The sequence below is a fragment of the Mastigoproctus giganteus genome, chromosome 12 (genome assembly GCF_048544385.1).
Source record: "Mastigoproctus giganteus isolate SK-2022 chromosome 12, ASM4854438v1, whole genome shotgun sequence".
NCBI classification, from domain to species: domain Eukaryota; kingdom Metazoa; phylum Arthropoda; class Arachnida; order Uropygi; family Thelyphonidae; genus Mastigoproctus; species Mastigoproctus giganteus.
In genome coordinates this window covers 52315858-52340106 of record NC_143586.1, presented here as the reverse complement: position 1 = coordinate 52340106, position 24249 = coordinate 52315858, and the positions used below count along the sequence as shown (strand labels likewise).

General features: G+C 38.1%; 1 protein-coding gene across 3 annotated transcripts in view; it reads right to left on the bottom strand.

Moving 5' to 3' along the window:
- LOC150077059 (serrate RNA effector molecule homolog B-like) overlaps positions 1-23956 on the bottom strand; it is a 218337-nt gene extending 194381 nt beyond the window's left edge. For 2 of the 3 annotated variants that reach the window (XM_090386175.1, XM_090386177.1), the window contains exon 1: positions 23756-23956. The gene's annotated coding sequence lies outside the window, so the exon portion shown is untranslated. Of the gene's footprint in view, positions 1-23342; positions 23396-23755 lie in introns of those variants that run through there. The other variant, XM_090386176.1, reaches the window with a different exon arrangement.
- Between the last annotated feature and the right edge of the window lie 293 nt (positions 23957-24249).

Genomic DNA, 24249 nt, shown 5'->3' with positions numbered 1-24249 from the left:
AATAAAATAAAGGGAATGTGGTATTTAAAGAAAGCACACTGTATTTAAGTTATATTGGTACAAACAGTTATTTAAAAATAACTAAAGCTAAAAGCAAACAAAATGTACGTATGTACATGTGTAAAATGAAGATACAGTACAGAATAATGTCCGTGTCAGGCAAAGGTTACACATTACTTAAGGGTTCTTACTTTGAAAAAATTATGAAGTGTACCCTGACGTGTCCTCTTTATGGACTGCAATTGAACAAAGTCGGCGCAGGTATCTAATGCTGATAAAGGACTGCCTTCATTGCCTTCCTGCATGAAATAACATCTCAATTTAGCGATACATTTCCTGGCATCCTGGTTAGTCACTCGCTTAGGTATATCATCGTCATCATTTTCTGTCTTTTGGTGTCTCTGAGTGTTTTGCCGCAATTTGTTCAATAATCGTTTCCTCATAATCTTCATTTTCATCGTGGCATTGAAGGTTATCGTCAATCGTTAAAAATTCTTCACAATTTTGGACTGTTGCAGTTCCAAAGCCAGTTCATTTTCTGTACAGCTTATCGCGTCTGAATCACAATTAGTTGCGAAACCACATTTAGCAAAACAATTCCGAATTGTTTTACTGGTTATTACTCGCCAACTATCGGCGATAAATTGTACAGCTTTTAACATCGAAACTTTTGCACTAACCTCTATTGATTTCGAAGATGATGTCAGCAGATTTTCCTCAATTGCTTCAAGGATGTGATTAACCAGCTTTCCGCGATAATAGGTCTTCAAATTTTTTATAATTCCCGCGTCCATAGGCTGTATCAGGGATGTGGTGTTAGGGGGTAAAAATTCCAGTTCAATATTTTTTAAACCAGCTACATTAGAGTGTGCGGTGCAGTTGTCCAATATCAACAGAATTTTTCTGGACTTCCATTGCAGTTCCGCGTCCCAGTTCATTAGCCATTGCGTAAAAATATATGTGGTCATCCACGCCTTCTTATTGGCATAATACGAAACTGGCAAACTGCTTATTGTAAGCCCCTTGAAACAACGAGGTTTGGCACTTTTACCAATAACCAAAAGTTTGAGTTTATCATTTCCTGACATGTTTGAGCAGCACAACACTGTTACACGATCCATTGCTTTCTTTGAACCAGACAGTGTTGTGTTGATAGCTGAGGGAACCATCCGGCGTAGCACGATAATACAGACCTGTTTCATCGGCATTGTAAATGTCATCCGCACTAAATTTTTTAAGCAACTCTGGCAGTTTTTCACATTTCCATTGCTCAGCACTCATAGCATCAGCACTGTCCTTCTCGCCATGTGCTTTTTTGTAACTAATGTCATGTCTACACTTCCATCGAGACAACCAACCATCCGTCGCTTTGAAATTTACGTAACCTAGCTTTTTGGCCAACTCTTCTGACTTGTGTTTTAGCATAGGGCCGCTTACACGCACTCCTCGTTTAGATACAGTGGAAAACCATTGATTCAAAGCATCTTCGACGTCTGGATCCTTGCCTTCCCTCTTTTGCTTATGAGATGTTTTCTTTAAATCCACGCGCAATGTCCACACCTCTCTAAGTTTTTCTTGTTGCTGTAGCAGTCGTGAAATCGTAGATTTTGGCACCTTTATTATCTCCGCTAGCTGACGATGACTGATGTTAGGAGGTTGACTTTTTATCTTGTCAAGAATAGCGATTTTTTCTGAAAGTGACAAATCTTTACGTGGCATCTTGACAGGGGTCTTAAATGTACTGAAAAAAAGGGGAGGGGGAAACCAAAATCAGTGCACTGTTTGGTACAGTTTTTAATCTATTCTTCAGCAAAATTTCTTCAGAATCCGATTACCACAACACAGAACAAACGCAAAACAACCACTGTACAGCAATACTTCGCAGTAACTGATTCCGCTGCTGCCCACATGATCTCTTTGTTATGAACCATCTAAATTAGTTTATTGTTCAATAAAAAAATTCTGTTTATACTCCGGCACGACAACCAAGTCAGTAGAGTTTACAATAAATCGCCAATTATCGTATTTAGTAGTCACGGGATTGAACCTCGGTCCACTCAAAGAACGCGTGCGATGCACTCTCGCTCCTGACCACTGGGCTACATCAGGCCTAATAAACTATATTTAGATGTTTGTGCGCGCCATCTAAATATAGTTTATTGTTCAATCAAGACCTTCATTGCCCCAATTAAGCGGTGAGTTGGCCCAACTAAGCGGAACAAATTCAGACTAAATATTTGTTTTGTTTCTGTTCTTCATAATTTGCCCCAAATAAGCGGCTGCCCCGATTAACCGGTGGCCCAATTAACCGGAATGCACTGTATATCAGTCGCGATGGAGCAAATTTGCGTTGCCAAAATGCACGTTACAGCAGAACTGATTGTACTACAGGTTCTAATACCTTTCATGTTTGTGGTTTCCATAAAAAAAAATCCATGCAAAACTTCTTTAAATGATCACCAAGCCAGTTCAGTATACTATAACTTTGTTTCAAATACATCATCTTTGAGTTTATTTGTTTGAGGCCCAATGAAAATTCCTTCTTTTAGTTTTGCATCTGTTAAACTGAGAAAGACTTTCCTTAAGTAGTAGAATCCACTTCCTTCTTTATTCAGTCTTAACAAAATTTTTCAAATCAAAGCTTTATATGCAAAGGTGGGAGGACCTTTTTTGGTTCAACCAGTTAAACACATATTACTAAAAAAAAAAGTGCAGCCATTATCAACCCACTGCAGGATGGAAGCCTCCTCAACAATTCATGCTGAGGGAAAATGGACCATAATCTGCCACGCTGGTCCAGTGCGGGTTGGCAGATCGACCGTATTCAGCAGTCAGGGTCTTGAACCCCAGTCTACTCAAAGAGCGTGTGCTACTGCACTCCCACTCCTGACCACTTGGCTACGGAGGCCCACATAATACTACTCCCCGGTAAAAATTCCTCCTTCTTTTTCCACTGCTGCACAACAATGTTTTTCTACTGCATGGCTATCCCTCAAACATTGAAATGCTTTTCAACCATAGAAACAGAAATAATTTTCCTGTTTCAGAAAATATGTGAGGTGACTGTAAGGTAATTGGATTGCTCACTGCTCTCCAATTACCTTAAGATCACCAGAGACATTCCAAGAAAAGGCCATAGTACTTTCATGGTACAAGAAAGAAACATTGAAAATAATTTCAACATTTCTTTCAAGCTAACAGCATGAAGTATAGGAACTGATGGGAATACATGTGCAGAAGTTTGCCTTCAGCCTTTGTTGTGGAAGTGGATGGTTTGAATAAATTCAAGTAAGAACTAGACAAATTCTTAGATCATAAAGATGGGAGAAGTGTATAGGGGCCCTTTTTTTTTTAGCTGATGCTATATAAGTTTGCTTTCTTGCATCATTTGTCACTACTACTACAACTACATTTCCACTGTACAGAATCTGCTTTTAAACTTAATTTTAGGTATCAATAAATATACACCATTCATTAGGATTGTGTTCAATGCCCAATCATTCAGAAGACCACTACTATCTTTGGAGAAACACATGCAGTCTTCATAAAATATTTTGTGATGTTTTCGATATACTGTAATTTTAGTTTCTGATTCAAGAGGCCTGAGCTGGATATCATCATTCTTCTTTTTGGTGATTCCCTTCTACTTCTCTCTCTCGGAAATTTTTTTTAGCTGGTGCAGCATAAGCCTCAGGCTTCCTTGCACTATATGGCTAGTAATAAGAATAATAAATTCTGCTTTTTAACCTAGAGCCAAGGAACCCGGAGTGTCCGATGACACATGTCGACGATGCCACCTGGCCTCAGAAACGATCCAACACATCACTGTGGAATGTAAGGTGATCATCCAGACTGAGTACACTCATAGACACGATCAGGTAGCCAGTATAATACATCAGAAGCTAGCAAGGAAATACCAACTGATCGAAGAAAGTGTACTGTACTACAAGTACAAACCCAGGCAGTACTAGAGACCCCAACTCACAAGCTGTACTGGGACCGTGCCTTAATAATGGATAGGACAACCCCGCACAACAGACCGGACATAGCGCTTGTGGACAAGAAGGAAAAGGCTACCTATCTGATTGACATAGTGGTACCAAACACTGGCAACCTGCAGAAAACCCATGGGGAAAAAAATCAGGAAGTACACGAACCTAAGACAGGAGATAAAAGAGATGTGGCATATGCAACAAGTAACGACCATCCTAATCATCGTGTTAACCAAAGGTATGGTGCCAAAGACCCTACATAACAGCCTAGCAGCAATAGGTCTTCCAGCAAACACGTACAAGGAACTCCAGAAAGTCACAATCCTGAACACCTGTAGGATAGTCAGAGTTCCTCGACCAACAGTAACACCACAACAACCATCCTGTGTACTTAGTAGCAATACCCGTCACGAGGTGGAATCCCCAGTCAGGGAGAAATAATATAAGAGCAAGTTCTGCTTTGTAACCTAGGGCCAAGGATTTCCGCTTACTCTTTAGATAAGTTAGATCGTAGATATAGCTTAGCTTAATAGACTCCTTAAAATATCATCAGTCTTTAGATAAGTTTAAATCAGAAACTAAGTCATTCAACTCTTCTTGCTTAGTTATGTGTGGTGCATCATAATTTTCTGGTTAGTAGTCCAAATCTGTTAAAGTGGATGGTCCACCAAAGTTTACAACATAAGAATTCTTGCGATATTCATTGCTGCTTTTTTTTTTTATCCCATGATTTCGGGGGATTTGATATCTGCAAGTCGTCATTATATCGAACAGGCCTTATTGCAGATGATACATTAAGATATTTGATGCTGTGCTTGCTTTTCCTTAGATAACCCTGATATTTTTGTAATTCGGAAACAGCAATTGTCAATGTGATTGCACAGTTCTTGCCACACCACAAAAACTGAAAAAGGCATACTTTTAATTTTCCCAGTTAGCCACATACTCAGATTTGTGATGCAGTTAATACAACACATATGTGAAACCAATAAAGTTTTTTCCTGATCACCAACCTTGCAACCAACTACAAAAAATATGTACGAGGGGGTATCAAAAAGTTTGTACCCTTACCTAGAAATAATAGCCCTAAAAAGGTGAAACTTCACAGGAACTTTAATCCTTTTCTATATATTCTCCATGTATAGTAACACATTTCTCCCATCTATGGATCAGTTGTTGCCTTGATCATAGAAGTCCGCACTTTTTGCCTAAAACCACGATTCCACTTTATTGATGACTTCCTGAGACGAATCAAAGCGCTTCCATGCAATGGTTTCTTCATTTCTCGAAACAAGAAATCTGACAGTGCTGGGTCAGGAGAATAAAGGGTGGGTGCTGCAGTAGTTTGAAGCCACACTGAGCAACAAAGTTGGTGGTGGCAACGGCCGTGTGAGCTGATGCATTGTCTGACAGAGGATAGACACCTTTGGTTAACATTCCACGCCTTTTCACCTTCAAATCATCACGTAACTTTTTCAAAAGATTTCTGTAGTCTTCTCCTGTAAGCGTGGAACCACGAGGTAGGTAATCTATTAGGATAACCCCCTTTTCTGTCCCAAAACATGGACAACATCACCTTCTTTGCAGATAGAGTGGTCTTTGACTTTTTTTTTGGGAGGTGGGGAGGAGGTGTGCTTCCACTGCTTTGACATGTCTTTAGTCTCCGAATCATACTGGTACATCCAGCAATTGTCAATTGTCACCAACCTATCAAAAAAGTTCTTAACATCAGCATTATACAAATCCAACAGTTGGCGAGAACATTGCATTTGACACTGCTCCTGCAAAGGCATTAGCAACCTTGGAACCCATCATGTGGAAACCTTAGACATGTGCAGATGGTCATGTAAAATGCTGTGGGCAGATCCATAACTATTTCCCACTGCACCTGTGATGAAATGAATTGTCACATGTCTGTCACTCAGCACCAGCTGCTCAATCTTTGCAACTGTCCCACTGTCTGTGGATGTTGATGGCCTTCCTTCTCTTGGCTCATCAGAGACACTGGTATGACCGCACTGGAACTTCCATTTTCACTTTTTTACAGTGTAATAGGATAGAAAATTCTGCCCATACACAGCTTTCATTTCTTTGTCAATTTCCTGAGCTTTCGTGACCTGCAAATGCAGGAACTTGATCTTTGCTCAATACTCCACTTTGTCAATCATAACATCCTTCTTCAGATTCCGGGCTCCGCTTCTGGAGTACGATCACTTACAGGAATGAAATTTCACATTAGTTATTGAATATGTAGATAACATATTAAAAACGGTATCTTCCTACTGATGTTTTATCTAGGTCATGGTAATTCCTCCTAGGTCTACTTTGTTCTTCACTACAGTGAAGAACAAAATAGACCTAGGAGGAACAAAATAGACTGATAGTGTTCTTCACTACACTGTAGTGAAGAACACTATCACTCACTTAACTAATAAGTTATTCTGGAATTACTGCTACTACTCATATTGAGTACCTTGCATTTATCATTGTTAAACTTTAATTGCAACATCTCAGACAATGTGCCTATTTTTCTAGGTCTTGTTGTATTAACATACCCTGATTCCTATCAGGCACACCTACTTTAGTCTTCTAATAGATTAACAGTAGCCACTGGCAGAGGTGAAAGTGATTCTTGCACTGCTTCTATTGGAAAGGGCAGAAGCCTGAAAAACAAGATGCAGTATATTTCAGAGATTGCTGTACAAGTAAACACATAGGTTGTGTTAGAGTAGCTAAGAATAGAAACAGGTGGATGTATACTTGCATGTACACCAATGCTAGGAGTTTGGTAAATAAATTTGATAAATTTGAGGTATGGCTCAAAGCATCAAAGGCAGATATTGATGGGATATCAGAGACGTGGTGTCACACAGATATAAGGAATGCAGAACTGGAATTTGCGGAGTACAACGTCAGAAAGGATAGACAGGATAGGAAGGGAGGAGGGGTTATGCTATTAGTTAAGAAACACATAAAAACCAAGGAAGTGAAGCCAGTCGACATCACTGGACAGTGCAGTGTTGAGTCAGTTTGGTGTGACATAAGCATTGGGAGATCAAAATTGAGAGTAGGAGTGTGCTATAGGCCTAATGACTCTGATGAGTATAATAAGAAACTGTACAGGGAAATAGAGTGGGCCAGTAAATCCGAGAGTCTTATAATAATAGGGAATTTTAATTTCCCAGATATTGACTGGAATTTGTGAGTTGGTCACTCACACACTAGCAAGGCTTTTGTGGATTTATTGGATGATTGTTTTCTACATCAGCGTGTTCGGGAGGCAACTAGAGGGAGTAATACTCTTGATTTGATTATCAGTAGTGATTCTTCATGCATTAAGAATCTGCAGATAAAGGAACCACTAGGTGACAGTGATCACAGTGTGCTGAAGTGGGATTTACTCAAAGAGGTAACTACCATCAGGGGTAAAGGGAAGGGTTACTGCTTTCGTAAAGGCGACTACGATGGTCTGAGACAGTATTTAAATTCTATACAGTGGGACCAACTGATGATGTTACTAACAGCAAATTCAAAATGGGAAGCATTCAAAGAACTTATCTTGGAAGATACTAGGCTTTACATACCAACTAAGAAATATTGTTCACGGTTTAAGCCTAAATGGATGTCAGATGAACTAATGAGACATATGGCAGAGACGAAAAATGCGTGGGATACATATAAATTAACACGTGACACAGAAGCCTATGATAGATACAAGTTGATCTGTAAGCAAGTTACAAAGGAGGTTAGGCAGGCAAAGGCAGATTATGAGAAATCTTTGGCAAGGGATGCAAAAAAACAGCAAAGAGTTCTTTACTTATGTAAACTCTAGAAGGAAGAGGATGAATCAGATTGGTCCACTTGATATGGATGGGTCAACTGTTGATGATCCTGCTCAGGTAGCTAACAAAAAAATGAATATTTTGCATTGACATTCACACATGAGGAGTTATTCAGCGAGGGGAATGCCAAAGGTGTATTCAACTCTGGCAGTAAGCTAGAGAATCTTGTAATAACTGAGAGTAAAGTGGAGGAGAAATTGTTGAAGATAAATACAAGAAAGGCACCTGGGGTGGATGGGATCTATCCAGTTATATTAAAGGAGGCAGCAAAGGAAGTAAGCAAACCCTTAGCAATAATTATGAGAGCTTCCTTAGACTCGGGGGAGGTACCCAGAGACTGGAGATGTGCAAATGCGACCCCAATTCACAAAGGAGGATCAAAGGCTGACACAAGTAATTATAGACCTGTGAGTTTAACTTCTGTTCCAGGAAAATTAATGGAGGCACTGGTTAAAGAAGCACTGCAAGATCATCTAGACAAGACTTCAGTTATAGCTCAGACACAGCATGGTTTTGTTAAGGGGAAGTCTTGCCTGACCAATTTGATTGGATACTATGATGCAGTCACAAAAGAACTGGATGCAGGGAATAACTTTGATATTATATATTTGGATCTTAAAAAGGCTTTTGATACTGTTGCACATTATGGAAGACTGCTGCACAAATTGGAGCAGTGTGGCACTGGAGGCAAATTGTTGCTATGGGTAAAGGGGTGGTTGAGGGGGAGAAGACAGAGTGGTAATCAATGGACACTGCTCATAGTGAACTAATGTTATTAGTGGAGTCCCTCAGGGTTCAGTGTTAGGTCCATTATTGTTTTCTGTATTTATAAATGATATTGATGATAGTATATCAAGCTTAATATCCAAGTTTGCAGATGATACAAAGGTTGGCAGGGTTGTCAAGGACCCTACTGACACTATTCTGCTGCAACAGGATCTGGAAAGGTTGAGCAGATGGGCTGAGAGGTGGCAAATGAAGTTTAACATTGACAAATGTAAAGTACTACATATGGGAAACAGCAACCCCCAGAGCAACGTATCAACTCTGTGGTACTACACTGACAGCGGTAGAGAATGAAAAGGACCTGGGGGTAATTGTGCAGGCAGATATGGAGTTCTCTGAGCAGTGCAGACGGGCTGCAAGAGTAGCTCATGGTGTCTTGTCAATGATATACAGGAATTTTTCTAGCAGGGATAAGGAGGTGATTATTCCCTTGTATAAGGCAATGGTCAGGCCACACCTAGAGTACTGTATACAGGTCTGGAGGTCTCATTTCAAGAATGATGTAGAGCTGCTGGAACAAGTACAGAGAAGGGCAACAAGATTAGTGAATGGAACAAAGGTGTGCTCTTACGAAGAAAGGCTTAAGTTTTGCAAATTACAGTGTCTGGAGACTAGGCACCAGCGAGGTGATCTGATAGAGGTGTATAAAGCCTTGAATGGTTTGAGCATGCTCAATGCTGATGGGATTCTTCCTCTTGCTCAGAATAATCTTCTGATAGGGCATAAACTCAAATTGAGGAAAGACAGATATAGGATAGATGTGCAGAAATTTGCCTTTAACCAGCGGGTAGTTGATTGTTGGAACAGACTTCCATCCCTTGTCGTGGAAGTTGATAGCCTAAATAAATTTAAGGCTCAGCTGGACAGGTATTTCGAACGAACGGAAGGGTGAAGTGGAAGTGTTTTTTTTTTTTTTTTGGCTGATGCTGCATAAGCTTGCTTTCTTGCATCATATGCCTCTACTAATGCTAATGTAGCTGACAATCCATGTGATTAGTTGTAATGGCAGCAAACCTTGGTCATGCAGAATTAAATTATTGTTTGTGGGCATCAAGTCATTGTTTATGGAAGAGATTAACTGTAGATTTAATCAAGTATACTATTGTTTCAGGACTAGATATTTTCTATGCTCTTTGCTGTTCTAAAGTGACATCAAACTGGTCACCAACTCAGGCAAGAACTGTATTGATGAGGTATGTGCGATCGTTATGACCAGCCATATAACCATAATTTGTAAAAGCAGTTTCTGCTATGTTGCAAAGTTTAATGAATAAACAGCACTAAAGGATAAAAATTAAGTTATAATATACCTAGAGTTATGTTTCTGAAAAATTACAAGAAGCCTGCTGGATTGTCTTGTCCTTTCATCTGTTTTGTGGCTAGTAGGCCTTATACTACATAGATAATGCAATGGGTTGTTCTGATATTGCACCACTTTCAAACAGATGGCATTTGTCTAAAAGTTCAGACTGCAAACTAGTCACTCATCGTAGACTTCGAATATGATGGTTGCAGAGCTTGGAAACTAGGTATCTTAGAGGGGACTTGATTGAGGTGTTTCAGGCTCTGAGAGGCATAAGCAAAATGAATAAGGACCAAATTTTTACGCTTATAAATGATTCTAGAACTAGGGGCCATAATTTCAAGTTACGGGGGGAGTTGTTTAGACTGGATTGCAGGAATTTTTATTTTAGCCAGCGAGTTATAAATTACTGGAATAAGTTACCTACATGGGTGGTAGAGGCTGACAGTCTGGGGAAATTCAAAGTTCAGCTGGATAATTACCTAAGAGAGGAGGGACATGCATAGGTTGTCCATATCTTTTCTCTTATTAATTTTTATTTTTTTATTTTATTCTTATTATTATTATTATTAATAATTTTTTTTATTCTTATTATTTTATTTTATGTATTTTTTGTTATTTTATTTTATTATTATTTATTTATTTATTTTTTTTTTTTTGGCTGGTGCAGCATAAGCCATAGGCTTCCTTGCACCATGTGGCCATTACTAATACTAATATTAAGTGATTTCTAGTTACAAAACAGATAGCTTAGCTATGTTACAACTTTAAAACTTACTGCTTTAAAACTAATTTTTTTTTTTTTTTTTTTTTGTATAACCTGATATGCCAGAATTTAAAGAATTTTGTGAATCAAAAGAACCACATTTTAAAGAACAAGTGCAAAACTGAGGATGAGAATTTAAAAAATGTACACAAAATCACTGAAAAGAGCAAAGACAACAATGCTGTATCTTGTGGAAGACCCACTTGAGGAGGCACTCGTCTCAAGAGATCCATTATGTAATAGAAAAAGAAACACTGATTACTAAAAAACAGATGTAGCAAATTAATACTACAACTAGAATTATACTTGACAGGGTGCTATTTTGCTATCTGAGTACCAAGATCCCCCAATATGCAAAAAAATAAAAATTGTAACAGTAAGAACAATTCACCCTCAGCAGTGCAAATGCATGAGTCCTGACCAAGGAGCTGACACTTAGAATACTTGGCACATTTGGAATACTGTGTCCAAGTATGGTGACTGCACCTAATAAAAGACACTGAGCACCTTGAGAGTGTCCACAGATAGGTTGGGGAGATTTATAAAATAGCATCCATATGAGGAAAGACTTTGAATATATGGGCTATAGAGTTTAGCAACTAGGGATCCTTACAGACCTTACTGAGGTCTACTAGATGCTGAGAATGGATAATAAAATAAATTAAAGTGAAAGTTTCACTCAAATTTTTAATAAATTATATTAATTTTTAATATTATAAATGATTCCAGAGCCAGAGGCCATTAATTTAAATTACAGGGAAGGAGATTTAGACCAGGCTGCAAAGTCGTCTTCTTTTAGCCAGCAAGTTGTTAATTATTGGAATAAGTTACCTCCATGGATAGTTGAGGCTGACAGCTTTGGAAAATTCAAAAGTCACATATGTGAGAAGGGAAACACATGGAGTGTGTGTGTTTTCTTTTTCTTTTTATGTTTTATTATTTATTTAATTATATATTTTATATATTTATTTATTTAATTTTGTTTAATCAGTGCAGCACTTAGAATACTTGGCCATTCCTATGCACTATATGGCTAACAGTAATACTCTAGCACCCACAAAAGTATAAGTGCTACTTATAAAATAAATGCAATTAAATAAAGACAGGGAACTTGCAAATTTCAAGTCTATTGAACTCCAAAGAAGACTGTATTTCAATTGTTGACTGCTAAGTAACCAAAAATTAATAGATGTCTCAATATGATCTGAACACAAAAGAAAATAATGAACTAAACTAATAATGAACTAAAAGTGAATGACACAACCACATTTGTCTTTATAGTAATATTATGGAATAACCAACAGATCAATAATTCCTGGCCCCTTGACAGTTCAAACAGCAATATTCAATTCACCAATGCCAGAAACACTGCTGCAATAATAAATGCTGACATAAAGGCAGCCTTTGATAGTCTGAATGTATATGCCCTTCTACATTGGTTATATTTAGAAGTATGCCTTCTAAATAAAAGGTAACATGCTTAATTTTTCTACAGTTACAACTGAATTGTAGCCCTACGCAATCAGATTTTCTGATGCACAGTCCATACAAGAGTCCCACGGGGTGGGGTGGGGTGGGGTGGGGGCAGCCTTGTCTGGACTCCTGTTTACCCCCATGCTGATTCCATTTTAGGCCTGACGTAGCCGAGTGGTCATGAGAAAGAGTGCATAGCACGCGTTCCTTAAGTGGACCGTATTTATCGTATTTAGTAGTCAAGCCCGTGACTACTAAATACAATAAAGATCAGTAGAGTTTACAGGATTTGTTGTAAACTCTACTGACTTGGTTGTCGTGCCGGAGTATAAACAGAATTTAATTTAAAATTTAAAGGATAGGGATGATGCATGCATTTACACACATATTAAGATACTAACACCCATCCAACCATTACTGTCCAAGAGTACACTGTGTGAGCAAATAAATAATAAGCTTATGAAATTGTATACCAAGAGCAATTTGGCTTTACCTTAAATCCACAGAAGACCATAATTACGATGTATATCTTGATAAACTCATATACAGTTCTACAACCAAAAGTAAATGGCATACCTAATTCCAATCATCAAAACACGTAGGAGAGACCTGGGAATAACATTTGTCAACACCAAACTCATTTTTACATCACACGCTGACATTAGCATTACTACTGGCAATATGAAACAAAGCTTATACAGCAACAGCAAAAAAAAAAAAAAGTTTTATTTTTCCATTCCTTCCAATAATTTGTCCAAATCATCCTTAAATTTATTAAACTATCCACCTCCACATCATTAAGTGGAATTTTGTTCCAACAAGTGATTACTCTTTGAATACAAATTTCCAGATATCTGTTCTGCAACCATCCTTCTCAATTTAAATTTAGCTCCCCCCCCCTCTTGTGTGTGCCATTTAAGAAAATGGTAAAAATGCCACCAGCATTTAGTCTGCTTAACCCTTTTAAAGTCTTATGTATACTTCAATTAGGTCACCATGCATATACAATTTTTCTAAGGGCCTCAGTTTACAGAACTCTGTCTTTCCTAGTAAGAATATTCCATTTGTTACCAAACTAATCTTTCTGCTCTTCTTTGCATCTTTTCCAACAGATCTATGTTTTACCTAAAATGAGGTTACCAAACCTGTATGCAGTATTCCAGATGTAGCCTAACCATTTCCTTAGACAATGTCCCAAGGGCTGTTCTTGTAGCTTGCTTGCACTGCTCAGAGAATTTCATATTGAACTGTACAATTACCCCTAGATCTTTCTATATTTCACTATCCTGAGTTTGTTACCATAAATGGTATGTTATTCTGGGATTACTGCGACCCAAATGCTGTACTTTGTGATTGTCACTTCATTGTTAAACCTCAACTGCCATTTTCTAGCCAGCCCATCTGATGAGTTTATCTAGATATCCTCATGACGTAGCATTCTCCGATTACTGTCATTAACCAATATGCACACCTTTGTAACCTGAGTAAGATATATTAAACCCAAAACATCAATATCGTTAAAGTATTAACAAGTAAGTTAATTTACAAAGTGTATTACATTTCAAGAACATTAACACATAATTAGTGAATGGGTTAGTGCCATTGCACATGTTTTGTTCATAGTGAATTGCCGAAGTAAATAATTGGCATCGTTTTAATTGTATTTCATATTGTGAATACCTTCACAAGTTGCCATGGTATTGCACTACCTCGAATAAGTAATGCTTCACCAATGGAGAAGACTAATGTTACTTATTCTTTGATGTTTATATTAACATCATACTTCAGATACCACCACTCAAACGGCACTGTTTCAAGGCTTGTTGGCCTTTCCTTGGTGGGCAGGTAGGTCCCCTTGTGTGTGATCGTGACAATCGGGTTATGAAGTTTAACTCCACAATATGAGAGATGCCTGATGGTGTGCAATAGTATAAACTAAGATGATTATTTTGCATAAAGCATGACTATGTGTAAGATTCACTGGTGAACAGATTAGTGCCATTGCACCATGTTTTGTTTCTAGTGAACTGCCAAAGTAGATAATTGGCATCATTTTAATTGCATCTCATATTGTGAATACCTTCATAACGAGTTGCCATTGTATTGCACTACCTCGAATAAGTAATGCTTCACCAATGGAGAAGACTAATGTTACTTATTCTTGGCAGATACCACCAAGAACAAGTAACAGATATAATTAAAACGATGCCAATTATCTCCTTTGGCAGTTCACTACGAACAAAACATAGTGCAATGGTACTAACCCATTCACTAGGGAATATTACACATAGTCTCATGCTCTATACAGAATAATCATTTTAGATTAACAAATAATGAGGTGCAAGCCAAAAGCTTCCAGACATGGGCAATAAAATTAAAGTAGACTTACATTAATTACACACTGGCATTGTCACACTCAAAGTAGTCCCCTCCAGAGTTTATACATTGATCCCTGCAGAAATTTCTCTTCTATTTTACTTTGTGTTATTATAAAGTCACTTTACTGCAATCAGTATTAGATAGACTGCTAATCCCATCTCTAAAAATTTCTTCTTGTGTGAATGTAGATGGAAAATATTTATAAATTCTTGTAAAAAGAATAATTACTTATGCTGGACAACCAAATGCATGAGCATATTTGCTTGTCCAATGTAAATGTGGTTTGTTTCATGTACAAGAACACGTGAAGCCACAACTAAAAGATATATAAGAACAGCAGGTATTCAGCTACTGCACAGAAGAACTGTGGCCATCAGGAATGCCTTAAAAAGCCTATATATTATGCAATTTTAGCTATTAAATGGGGAAATAATACTAATTTCCCACAAGTTAAGGACTATGCAGCTCACAGAACAATTTCATCTATAGCATTTACCAAATATAATTGCCTGGAAATGACTGATAACAGTAAAGATGAATGGTGCAATATTAACATCATACTTCAGGAAGCTGTGGTATATCCCACCAATGGTCTTAAAAGGCAGAAGGTTCTAAGAATGAAAACCAACAGAATGAGGATGGCAGACAGGTTTATACCAGCCAGGGAACTTAAGCCAATTCTAAGCTTACTGAATACTGGAATTGATTTTGAAAGGCTGACAGCTGACACACAATACAGGAAGTATAAACCACAGTGTGTTTTACTGAGCCTATAGTTGCCTAACTGATGCTCTAATATATATGCCAACATCTACACATTATGATGCTAAAATCTGTGAAACATCTCAAATCACAGAGTGCAGAGATATGTAATGTCAGTCATATGGATTCTACATATACAATTCTGTATAAACATTTGAACTCGTTGTAAATTCAAGTTTAACCAAGCAGTGGCAACTCCCCAATGTCACAAAAACAGTAGCAAGTCTCCTGACAGTACCCAACTTTCTTATTTTGGATTTTGAGACAGTTTTTCAGAAAAACTCAAATATATGTTGAGTTTTTTGAATTCTGCATAAGCAATACAGAATGGTGCAAGATTATTTTTTGATGCTATCGAGGCAGTGTTAGATGGATAAAGGGAGATACGCAGACTGACAAATTAACAGCAGCTGTAGGCAAAGGTGCAAGTGATTCTTTCACTGCTTCTATTAGAACATGCAGCAGCCTTGAAAATTAGGTGCTGGGGATTTCAATACCTGCTAGGAGTCCTCATGGAACAAAAAATACATAGGCTGTGTTAGGGTTATTAAGAATAAAAACAGGTGCATGTATATACTTGCATGTACACTAATGCTAGGAGCATGGTAAATAAATTTGTGAATCTGAAGTAATGGTCAAGTCATCAAATGAAAACTCTGTGGGGATAACAGAGACATATCACTCAGATAAAGGGAGGCAGAATTTGAATATGGGAAGTACAATGTGTACAGAAAGAAGTCGGGAAATTATGCTCTTAGTTAAGAGCACATAAAATGTAATGCAGTAGTGCATCCAGTTGAAATGGGTGGCCAGTGCACTTGAGTCAGTTTGGTGTAACCTAAGCAGTGGGAAAATAAATATGAAAGTAGAAGTGTGTTATGGGACTGATGAGTATAATGAAAAAATATACAGACTATTAGAGTGGACCAGTATATTAGAATGTCTTATATTGGATGACTGTTTTCCATAGCAGCTGTTAGAGAGGCAACAAGAGTAGGTCTGATCTGATTATTAGCAGTGGCTCTTCATGCATTAGGAATCTGCAGAAAAAATACTCTCAGTGGCAGTGATCACAGTGTATTGATGTGGGATTTACTTAAAGATGTAACTACTATTGAGGGCAAAAGGAAAGGGCTATTGCTATTGTAAAGGTGACTACAGTGATCTCAGACATTTCAAAAACTCTATGCAGTGGGATCAACTGGTGAAATTAACAACAGCAAATTCTAAGTGGGAAGCATTCAGGGATATAATTGTAGAAGCTATTAGGCTTTTATATCAACTAAGAGATATTGTTCAAGGCTTAGACCTAAATGAATGTCAGATGTACTGATGAAATGTATAGCAGAAAAGAAAAATGCAAGGGATGCACAAATTATATAGAAGCCTACAGCAGATATAAACCAGTCTTCAATCAAGTGATAAAGGAGGTTAGGCATGCTAAGGCAGCCTATGAGAAGTCTCTGACAAAGACGAGCAGTAAAGGCTTTTTTTGTAAACACTTGAAGGAAGAGGTTGAATCATATTGATCCATTAGATATGAATGGTTTAAGTGTTGATGACCCTACTTAGGTTGTTGACAAATTGAAAAGGTATCTTACATCTACATTCACAAAAGAGGAATTTTTTTGGGATGGATATGCCAGAAGCGTATCAAATTCTAACATGGAGCAGAAGGATTTTGTGATAATCGAGTAGAAAGTGGAAGAGAAATTGAAGCTAAATATGAAAAAAGGACTGCAATGGAGGGGATTTATCCAATTATATTAAGGGAGGCAGCAAAAGAGGTAAGAAAACTATCAGCCATGATTATGAGAGCATCAATGGATCTAGGAGAGGTACCTATGGACTGGAGATGTGAAAATGTATCCCTAATTTATAAAGGGGAATCAAATGTTGTTGTTGTTATTTGGTTTTTAGGAGCATTAGCAACTAAGGCCATATTGCTCCAGGATATGCGGTGGTCATTCCCTGACTTTTCCGCATCCTCCGTATTTGGTGGTGACGGGTTCGAACCCCGGTCTAATCAAGAAGGGTGTGCTAGGCACTGCTGCTCCTTCCCACCTGGCTACGGAGGCGCCAGGGGGATCAAAGATGTTGTTGTTGTTATTTGGTTTTTAGGAGCATTAGCAACTAAGGCCATATTGCTCTGGGGATATGCGGTGGTCATTCCCTGACCTTTCCGCATCCTCCGTATTTGGCGGCTCACGGGCTCGAACCCCGGTCTAATCAAGAAGTGTATGCTACGCACTGCTGCTCCTGCCCACCTGGCAGGAGCAGCAGTGTCAGCTACGGAAGCGCCTGGGAATCAAAGAGCGACATGAGTAATTACAGACTTCCAGGGAAAATGATGGAGTCAGTGGTTAAGGAAGTGTTGCAGAACCAAGAGAGGAATGCAGTTATACGGCAATCATAGCATAGATTTGTTAAGGAGCAATCTTGTTGACCAATCTGACTGAGACTATGATGCAGTAACAAAGGAACTGGATGCAAAAAATAATATTGACATCATAATACTTATATTTCAGAAAACCTTTTGATACCATTGGACATAAATGACTGCTATACAAATTGAAGCAGTGTGGCATTAAGGGAAAATTACTGCTATGGATGAGTGGGAGAAGACAGAGTGGCTATCAATGGGCACTGCTCTTATTGGACTAATGTTCTTAGTGGAGTCCCCAGGATTCAGTGCTGGGCCCATTGTTGCTTTTAATATTTATTAATGACACTGATTGTGGCATATCAGGCTTAATGTCTAAGTTTACAGATGACATGAAGGTTGACAGGATGGTTAATGACAGTAATCTGGGAATGCTACTGCGACAAGATCTAGAAAAATAAGGAGAAGGGCTGAGAAATGGCAAGTGAAGTTTGACACTGACCAATGTAAAGTGCTGTGCTTAATTCAATAGAATTAATCTCAGATTAATGTACCAAATGTATGGTACTACACTCATCTACATTCTCCTCAGATAGTGGAGAATGAAGACTTGGGGATAACTGTGCAGTCAGATATGAAGTTCTCTGAGCAGTGCAGGCAGGCTGCCAGGACAACTCATGGGTTTCTGTCACTGATATACAAGAATTTTGTCAATAAAGAGATGACCATCCCATTGTACAAGGCAATGGTTAAGCCATATCTTGAGTACTTCATACAGGTCTGGAAGCCTTATATAAAAAAGGATATGCATCTGTTGGAACAAGTGCAGAGAAGAGTGATAAGAAGTGCAGAATGAAAACGGCATTCTTACCAGGAAGGATTCAGTTCTGCAAATTGATGACCAGAAGACCAGTTGCCTGCAAGGAAATCTGACTGAGGTAGATTGAATGGGCTCAATGCTGATGGAATATTTCCTCTTGCTCAGCTACACACGAGGAATCATATCAAAGTGAGGATGGTTGTAGGAAAAGTTGTGTGAAGGCTTTGTAGACAGGACAGTGGAAGAGAATATGGGTGGGGTCTTCATATACTCCACAGAGATCCAAAGTTCAGTTGTAAAGAGGTTGAAGAAGTATAGCTTGGAGTTAAGTAATCTAAGACTAGTCAACATAAAACAAGTATGCAGAAAACGTGTCAGTATTTATGTTGCAGCAACCACCTCCAAGAGGAGTCTTAGTTTACCTCTCACTTTCATTCAACTACTTTTTTGGATAAGAATTAAGACCTCCCAGGATCAGCTTGATCTCCTTTTTCCATTAAGATCATCTATACCCTTCTAGGACCACGGCATCAAAATTAGGGGTAAGCCACTTAAAAGTAACCTTGCAGAATGAAGTAGTAGTTGAGAAGAATCAGAACGTTGTTCTGCCATTCAATGCCTTAACACCTCAGTTGGATTTCATTGCAGGTACCTGGTCTTCAGGAGCTACAATTTGCAGAATTTGCAGAAAAAAATTCTGAAACCTTCCTAGTAAGAATACCGTTTTTCTCCCCCTCACTAATCTTATTGCTCTTCTCTGCATTTGTAGAAGATTTCCATTGAGCTTGGTATCATTCAGTCAGATTTGCAGACATCGTTTTCTCCTGTTTTGGAGGGGTGTCTGGATCAATGGATATGCCATCAAATTCCGTGATGCAACCTTTTCTGACATTATAGTCCAGTCCTCTATATATTAAGAATAAGTCCAGAGATAAGACAGCCAGCAATAATTTGAAAGACAGGAGTGGAGACTGTGCGAGATGACCAGTAAGAAGGATCTCTGGATGGAGTACAGCTTGTCCTGGATAGTGCAAGGCCTGGCACAGTAAAACCAGGCCGCAGCCCCACAGGTGGCAATAGGTAATATAACAGTTTTATACATCAATCTGAGGGTTTTGGAACCAAGTCCCCACTCCTGAAGGAAATTTAAATAAACACGTTCGAAAATTTGTTGATTTTGTCTGCTAGACATGAGATGTGTGGGAGGAAGAAAGTTTATTATCCAGCATAAGTCCAAGATACTTTGCAGCGGCAACAACAGCAATTGAGCAGTTACACAGCTTTATAGTAGGATGCCTAGAGGAGCATAGGTGCCCCTTGAAGACCAAAGCAGTTTACATATGTAAGTTTTGGCTGGTGAGATTTTAAGTTATTTGTTATTATTAGTCATATGGTGCAAGGAAGTCTGAGGCTTATGCTGCACCAGCCAAACAAAAAAAAAAAAAAAAAAATTATGAATTACCCCCGAGAAAGAGAGATAAGTAGAAGGGAATCACCAAGAAAGAGAAGAATGATGACATCCAGCTCGGGACCCTGGGTGTGCCAAGCCCATACTCACCAGTTGTGAGCCCCTGGGGAAATTTGTTGGAGAGTGCTCAGTTTTGGAGTTTATTAAGAACAGTATTAGCATTATTGTCAAGTTGAGAATGGGAATTTCCATTGAAAAATAATGCCAGGTCATCTGAAAATGCAAGGGAGAGGCAATTATCGAAATTTATGATGAGCCACTGACTGATAATCATGTTCCATAGTAGAAGTCCTAAGGCAGATCCTTTGGGGACAGCCATGATAAACTTGCCAAGTAACAGAATTGGAATTCAAGGCCACAGTGACATACCTGTTGCAGAAGTTGTCTTTAATGGTGTTGAAATGTTTCCAGGGACATCTAAGGTGTCTGAGATGTTCTAGGATACCTGCCCATGCTTTATGGCATAAAAATAAAAGGTGCAACTTTTTCATTCTAGACCATATCATCAGCCTTGGAGGCATGCAACCTTCTGATATGGGCACAGAAGCTGCTAAGAATAAATTCATAAGAAATTCGACTACTACAATAAATTCATTGAAGAAATTTTCCAGCTTTCAGAACTTTTGTGGATGGGAAGTGCAAGAAACAGAATTTTCAAGAATTAAAAACAATATAGTTATTGCAGTTACTGGGTACTTCTATTTTTGTTTATAGTTTATTATAAACATAATGGGAACTTTTTTTTTCTTATTTTTAACTACAGTGCATGGTTCTACATTTGTTCCGTGCAATTTTGAAACACCCTGTATAACATTTATTCATTAGCAGACTGACAATAAAAAAGTGAAATTTTAATCAAATGAACAATAACAGTTCTGATCAAATTTGGCCAAATGAAGAATTCACAAAAGACCTAATCAAAATACTTGAATGTGTACAGAGAAGGGCAACAAGATTGGTGAGGGGAATGAAGGGATCCTCTTACCAAGAGAGGCTTAAGTTCTGCAAATTGCAGTGGCTGGAGACTAGGCACCTGCGCGATGATCTGATTGAGGTATATAAGGCCTTGAATGGGTTGAGCACGCTAAATTCTGATGGGATCCTTCCACTTATTCAGATTACGAACCTAAGGGGGCATAAATTCAAATTAAGAAAAGACAGAGGTAGAATAGATGTGCGGAATGCCTTTAGCCAGCGGGTGGTTAATTGCTGGAACAAACTTCCATTTGTCATTGTGAAAGTTGATAGATTAAATAAATTTAAGGAGGAACTGGACAGGCATTTGGAGGGAATGGTGTGATTTTTTTTTTTTTGGCTGATGCTGCATAAGCTCATACACTTGCTTTCTTGCATCACATGCCACTACTACTACTACAATTCTGAATAAATTTCCATGATAGCCGCGAATAACATAATGCTACTTCGTTAACTCTAAGATACCAACACATAACAATGTACAGCAAAATTAACGCCTGTAACAACAGCAGCCTGATTTTCACCCTGAAAACCAATTTGTTGGAATGGATTACAGTAGATAACATTACATACAAATATTATTATTAAATCAAAGACAATATAAAAGTTAACGTTCGTTTTGTTAATTTTAAATGATACAAAGATATTTCTATGAAGATATTTCTATTCACAAAGGAGGTTCGAAGGGTGACACGAATAATTACAGACCAGTTAGTTTAATTTCTGTTCCGGGTAAAATAATGGAGTCACTGGTTAAAGATGCATTGCAGGATCATCTAGACAAGACTGCAGCAATAATTCAGACACAGCATGGGTTTGTTAAGGGAAAGTCTTGTCTGACAAATTTGATTGGTTATTATGATGTGGTCACAAAGGAACTGGATGCAAAAAATAATTTTGATATCATATACTTGGATTTCAGGAAAGCTTTTGACACTGTTGCGCATGGAAGACTACTGTACAAATTGGAGCAGAATGGTATTAAGGGTAAGTTGCTACAATGGATAAAAGGATGGTTAAGTGGGAGAAGACAGAGGGTGGTAATCAATGGGTGCTGCTCTTCGTGGACTAATGTTATTAGTGGAGTCCCACAGGGTTCGGTGTTGGGTCCACTGTTGTTTTGTATATTTATCAATGATATTGATGAAGGTATATCAGGCTTAATGTCGAAGTTTGCAGATGACACGAAGGTTGGCAGGGTTGTTAATGACAGTAATGGCAGTGTGCTACTGCAACAGGATCTAGATAATTTGGGCAGATGGGCTGAGAAGTGGCAACTGAAGTTTAACCTTGACAAGTGCAAAGTACTGCATATGGGTAGAAGTAACCCCAGAGAAACGTACCAACTGTGTGGTGCTACACTTAAGGTGGTAGAAAATGAAAAAGACCTGGGAGTAATTGTGCAGTCAGATATGAAGTTTTCTGAGCAATGTAGACAGGCTGCTAGGGCAGGTCATGGGGTTTTGTCAATGATATATAGGAATTTTGCTAGCAGGGAAAAGGAGGTGATTGTCCCTCTGTATAAGGCAATGGTCAGGCCACGCCTTGAGTACTGCGTACAGGTCTGGAGGCCTCATTTTAGGAAGGATGTAGATTTGCTTGAGCGTGTACAGAGAAGAGCAACACAATTGGTGAGGGGAATGAAGGGATCCTCTTACCAAGAGAGGCTTAAGTTCTGCAAATTGCAGTGGCTGGAGACTAGGCACCTGCGCGGTGATCTGATTGAGGTCTATAAGGCCTTGAATGGGTTGAGCACGCTGAATTCTGATGGGATCCTCCCACTTGTTCAGAATACGAACCTACGGGGACATAAGTTCAAATTAAGAAAGGATAGATGTAGAATAGATGTGCGGAAATTTGCCTTTAGCCAGCGGGTGGTTAATTGCTGGAACAAACTTCCATCTGTCGTTGTGGAAGTTGATAGGTTAAATAAATTTAAGGAGGAACTGGACAGGCAATTGGAGGGTATGGTGTGATTTTTTTTTTTTTTTTTTTTTTGGCTGATGCTGCATAAGCTCCTACACTTGCTTTCTTGCATCAAGTGCCACTACTACTACTACTAAGATAGAAAATTGTGTAATTTGAATAAAACATAATAGCAAACGTGTACACCGATGCTGTATTTTGAATTACTATAAACAAAGTTTTTACTTCAAGGACGGTAAAATAAAAAATCTTTGAAGTTTATTATTCATCACATCGGCCATAAAATTTAAAGTTTTTTTTCCTAATTAGATTTTCAGTTTTAAGGAGGTGCAATACAACGGTAATTCTTCAAGAGCGTGGTATTCATTCCAACAACAACGGAACCACATCTCAACGCTGAAGAACAACAACAAAAAAAAAAAAAAAAAAAAAAAGGAGAATTGGTTTTTACAGCCTATCGCATTTACCGGTGTCCAGATGATCTTCCGTAAAACACGGACCTGCCATTTAAAATAACACTAAATGATCAAGAGTAACAATTTTGACAACAAATGACAACAACAGTCACACCACAAACACAAAAACAAAAAAAAAATGACTAAAGAAATTAACAATCGTTTGCATTATCCAATTATAATCAAAATAGCACTTGAAGGATAACAAGTCTATTGTGAAATTTAAATCTTTTCAGAAATCAATACTCCAATATCATCAGCATCAAAACAGTAAAATATACATAAACAGTTTATTAATTTACGGCACGCAAATTAATACTAAAATTATCCTAAAAAATGGACCTAAACCGAAAACTCTTAAATATATAGAATGAAAATTAGTAACATGACAAGCCAAAACAATCAAATCAAAAAGATAAACTTACAACCACGTTCGATAAACACTTCACACACTTATGCAATAATGAACGTGCCAATTACTGCTGGGTTTATAATTAATAACTCAGTTATTGTAATCACCAGGTGGATATCGCACAAATAAAATATAATTGCCCAAAATATTAACAACCGAAAAGTTATTTATTCACGTGTTGAAACATCAAAACGGCACCATTACTTCACAAAAACGTGGCTATTCGTTCAATAATACGTCACGTGACGTAACTGCTCGTTATTAATGTGGTTAAAAATTTAAATGAGCAAAAATTACAACGCCACACTTAAAAAAAAAAAAATACATATACACTGTATATACAGTCGTGTACGTTTACAACCAAAACTATTTACGAATTTACTAAATTCTAATTTATCATATTTAAAGTAACTGCATTGGTTTCGATAAACTCCTAACCGATAAAACGCCTAATCAAATTAGGGCTGTTGTAGTAATGCCTCATTTTAATTCCGAGCAATTAAAAAG